This window comes from Gekko japonicus, unplaced genomic scaffold (genome assembly GCF_001447785.1).
Source record: "Gekko japonicus isolate JY-2015 unplaced genomic scaffold, Gekko_japonicus_V1.1 scaffold4190, whole genome shotgun sequence".
NCBI classification, from domain to species: Eukaryota; Metazoa; Chordata; class Lepidosauria; order Squamata; family Gekkonidae; genus Gekko; species Gekko japonicus.
Genome location: NW_015165958.1, coordinates 33,934 through 39,005, shown reverse-complemented (window position 1 = coordinate 39,005; position 5,072 = coordinate 33,934).

The window sequence follows — 5,072 nt, the reverse complement described above, 5'->3', positions numbered from 1 at the left end:
CACACAGTTGCAGCCAATGGGGATTTTTGTTCAGCTGTAAGCTTCAGACATGTTCCGGACAGCATTCATTTCGGCTTGGCTTGATGATGTTGGTACTTCCTGGGCTGCTTTGAGTCGTAGCGCTGCACTGCCACCGCCTGGCCGGATTGGCCCATTACAGGCTTCTTAATGCCGAAGAGGTCTTTTTTCCAGGCTTCCGAGCTTACGAGCTGGACATTCCATTCCCCGGCTAACACCTCCCCAATGGGGGTTTAGTGTGTCCACCCTCTCTAAGGAGTGGTACCCATTTTATCTACTCGCCGAAGCTTTCGAACCGCTGGGTGGACGGCGAGCTGGGGACAAGGCTGGTAGCTCACACCAGCGCGGGCTAGAACTGATAGCAACTCTGTTCAGATGTTAACCAGAGGATAAATCCAAAGAGATTGGATTTATACCCCGCCCTTCACTACCTGAAGGAGTCTCAGAGTGGCTTACAATCTCCTTTCCCTTCCCCTCCCCACAACAGATACCCTGTGAGGTAGGTGGGGCTTGAGAGGGAGCTGAGAGAACTATCCTTGAAAGAACAGCTCTGAAATAGCTGGCCCAAGGTCACACCAGCACCTGCACATGGAGAAGTGGGGAATCAAACCCGGTTCTCCCAGATTAAGAGTCCACGATCCTAACCACTACACCACACTGCACTACACCAAACTGGCTCTCCAGTTTGCCGCTGCCTTCCTCTGCAGAGCCTTCCTTAATGGTCTCCCATCCAAGTACCGACCCTGCTTATGTAACACTTAGCTTCCTAAATCTCCTGAAATCAAGCTATACCATGCCATCTTCCCTCCCAAATGAAGATTAGTCACCCCTGAACAGCCTTTAACCACTCTTGCGCACCAAATCAGGCAGTAAGAAAATTGTCACAAGGATAGCTTGACGGTCATTTTTTTCCATGTACACCTAAGGAATTCTAAACCAGTGATTCCCAACACAGCACCTGCGGGAGTCACGGTGACTACCAGTGTGACACCCACTTGCTTCTTCCCCAAAACATATCTTCCTCAAGGCATAGAGGCAGTCTTGGCTATTCTCCACCTTGATGGAGGTATCTGTCAGGAGCACTCATTTGGAAACAGCCGGGGCTATTTTGGGGCAGGTACGCACAGGAACGGAGTTCTGGCTGGCTTCCGAGGTGGCCACACCCACTACAGCCAAAACCTCTGTGTGTGTGGCTACAGAGGGAAGGCCTGGAGAGCAACCCCCCCCCCGGCGACTCCGAGGTGGGCAGGCCAGGGGAGACCATGGAAGAATCGGGGAGGCATTTAAATGCCTCCCCGTGCCTTCCCCAGCCTGTCTAAGGGCCAGCTTGCCCGGGGTTCCCACAGCCACGGGGCGCCCGGACAATCCAAAGGAAGGCATTTTAAACTGCCTTCCCTCCAAGGCCCGGCTAGCCTGGGCTCCCCACAGCCGCAGGGCGCCCAGGCAAGCCAAGGGAGGGCATGGGGTGTGGCATAATATGCTAATGACCCACACTATCAGGGGTTTGGCCTAATTCACTAATGAGTTTCTGCTCTTGGGTATGACCTATTATGCTAATGAGTTCCTGCTGGGCTTTTTCTACAAAAAAAAGCCCCGGAAACAGCTGTCTCCATTGGGGAACGATGCTTGGCTTGCAACGTGCCAACATTTTGTAGTACTCCATGGCAGCCATTTTGTGGCAGCACCCACTCCCCCCCTCTTAAAACTCCTCAAGTGCCCGCAAGCTTAACAATATTGGGGGGGGTGTCTCTGTTGTAAGTGACTGTGTGAACAGAACTAATTAAGAGCAGCCTTAGCTAGGGTTGCCAATCTCCAGGTGGGGCCTGGAGATCTCCCTGTATTATGGCTGATTTCCACACAATAGAGATCAGATCCCATGGAGAAAATGGCTACTTAGGAGATACGCTGGATGGCGTTATACCCCACTGAGGTTTCTTTACCCCAAGCCCTGCCCTTCCCAGTCTCCATCCCCGAAATCTCCAGGAATTTCCCAACCTGGAGTTGGCCATCTTAGCCTGAGCTTTTACAGCACAAGCTGAAAAAAATAGCTGCATGAAAAATTAATCGTTCTGCATTCTGCCAGAAGCTATATTGTCAAAGCTTTTTTGGAGACCGAGGAAGAAGCAGACATTAGCTAATGACTGCTATGCATGATCAAACACTTGGCAAGGAAGGGATACCAGGGGACTTTTCTTTTTTTTACTGATCACTTAATTTATTTTTCTTGAGGAAATTCTGACTCTTCTAGTTATCCTGAACCAGTAAAGGGCAACCAATCCTTGCACTGTTTCCTCTAGTCTACTGCCTATTCATGAAGCTATTGAAAGGGGGATAAAATTACCTCCCCCCAGCAGCTGCCTGTTCAATAGAATCCTCAGTGTAAAAACAACAGTATGTGCTGTTGGCATCCCTCCACCCCACCAAAGTTCAGCTATTTCCTTTGCTTCCTCCCCCTACCACAGGTGAGGTTGTGCTGATCATCTGTTTAGTGGGAGAAGGGATCGTTTTCATGGTTCCGAGGCGGAAGGAAATGAATGACAAAATTTGTACAACATCCTCGCTAGCAGCAGGGCTATTTTTGGGCAGGAATGCACTATTTTGGGACAGGAACGCACAGGAACGGAGCTCCGGCTGGCTTCAGAGTTGGCCACGCCCACTACAGCCAAAACCTCTGCGTGCCTGGCTACGGAGGGAAGGCCTGGAGAGTGACACCCCCCCCCACATGGTGACTCTGAGGCGGGCAGGCCAGGGGGCCCCCTGGAAGGATCAGGGAGGCATTTAAATGGCTCCCGGTGCCTTCCCCAGCCTGTCCAAGCCAAAGGAAGGCACTTTAAACTGCCTTCCCTTCCCTTCAAGGGGGGGCTTGCCCGGGCTCCCCACAGCCACGGGGTGCCCAGGCAAGCCAAGGGAATGCACGGGTGTGGCCTAATATGCTAATTAGCTGCTCTGTCAGGGGTGTGGCCTAATATGCTAATGAGTTTCTGCTGTTGGGTGTGGCCTATTATGCTAATACGTTACTGTTGGGCTTTTTCTACCAAAAAATGCCCTGGCTAGCGGTAATCTGAATACGATGCATGGAAACCAACCCAAGTAGGAAGTGGACCAAGAAATTGGCAAGAAATCAGCATGCAAAGTACAAGAAGAAAGTTATACCAAGTTGTGAGCCTTCAAGATAGAGACTCGACTAGAAGCATCAAAATGGCATGATAAAATAAATTACATTACACCTTATCCATAGGATGCAGAAAGGCACAAGAGCCTGGAACAAACCAAAATGCCTGCTATGTTTTTTGATGAACATTGAGAGCGGGTTTTTTGTTTGTTAGTCTGTTTGTTTTAAACTATGTAAGCTACCTTGTCCGCAGTGCCCAGTGGCAGGCTGTGTAGGACCACCAACCTGATGTTTTATTTATTTCATTTGTACCCTGACTTTCTCTCCAGTGGACACACAAAGGGGCTTCCACCGTTCTCCTCTCCTCCGTTTTATTCTTACGACAACCTTATGAGGTAAGTTAGTCTGAGACAGAATGATTGGCTGAAGGTCAGCCAGCGATCTTCCACAGCACAAGGAGGGATTTGAACCTGGATCTCCCAGTCCAACATGCTTAACCACTACACCGCACTGGCTCTACCTAACCTTTGGATGAAGTTTCAGCCTTATGGGCCATTCTGTCAAGGACCTCACAATGGCCGTCTAACTGAGGTGGTATGCAAAGTAGCAGAACCAGTACAAAGGATTCATTGCTTGACCCAAAGGTTCCAATGGGGCCTTTGGCTCTTTCTCTCATTCATAAACGTGAGGGAAGAAATTAAGATCTGTCACTTGAAGATTCTGCCAAAACATTTTTCTTCAAAAGTTTTGTTGTTGTTCAGTCACACAGTCGAGTCCGACTCTTCGAGACCCCATGGACCACATCATGCCAGGCCCTCCTGTCTTCCGCTGTCCTCCAGAGTTTGCTTAATTTCATATTCATTGCATTGATAACCCTAACCATCTCATCCTTTGCCGTCCCCGTCTTCTTTGACCTTCAATATTTCCCAGCATCAGGGTCTTCTCCAGTGAGTGCTCCCTTCTCATTTGGTGGCCAAAGTATTTGAGCTTCAGCTTCAGTATCTGGCCTTCCAGGGAACAGTCAGGGTTGATTTCTTTTAGGATTGACTGATTTGATCTCCTTGCAGTCCAAGGGACTCTCAAGAGTCTTCTCCAGCACCATAACTCGAAAGCATCTATTCTTTGGCACTCGGCCTTCCTGAGCCTTCGAGGAGGGTGGGATATAAATAAATAAATAAATAAAATGGTCCAACTCTCGCAGCCATACATTACTACTGGGAACACCATTGCTTTGACCATATGGACTTTTGCACCTTTATTATATATTTGTTTGATCCATTTTGGTATTTGGTGAAGCAGATTGTTACATATGGAGCTTGTGATCTTTAAAATAACCACAGAATAATTTGGTTCTGAATTTTACACCCATAAACAAATTCAAAAGGCGCATATGTCGAAACGGACTCATAAAACGGACTCCTGGCTGCCACCTACTGGGGATTAGGAACACTGCGTAACACGCATAGGCGTTCAATTTGCTACCTCAGCTCAAATGAGATGATGTGGAAGCCGTGAGGAGAATCTCCTGAATGGTTTTGGTTTTTTTTTTAATATAGGGGGGGGGGAGACTTGAAATTTGATGGGTGAAGGGAGGAAAACAGTACTTAACCTTTCCCCCTGCAGTCCATTGCCAGCCAAAAATTGCTCTCACCAGCTGCATTTCTCTTTACAGGGAAAAAAGATGCATGGACCTGGTATCTTTTTTCTTCCGTAGGTGGAAATTTAGCTGAAGGCAATTGCCATTGGATTTCAGCCCACCAGGAAGGGTATTAAGCACCTCCACCCCTCATATCACTTCTGCAAAGAAACAGAGACCCCCCCCCCTGAACACCACCAAATAGATCATATTTATATCCCAACCTACCTCAAAGCAAGCAGCCTTGTGAAATACTACCCTCACAACAGCCTTGTGAGATAGAGTAAATAATCTAAGGTTTTTGAA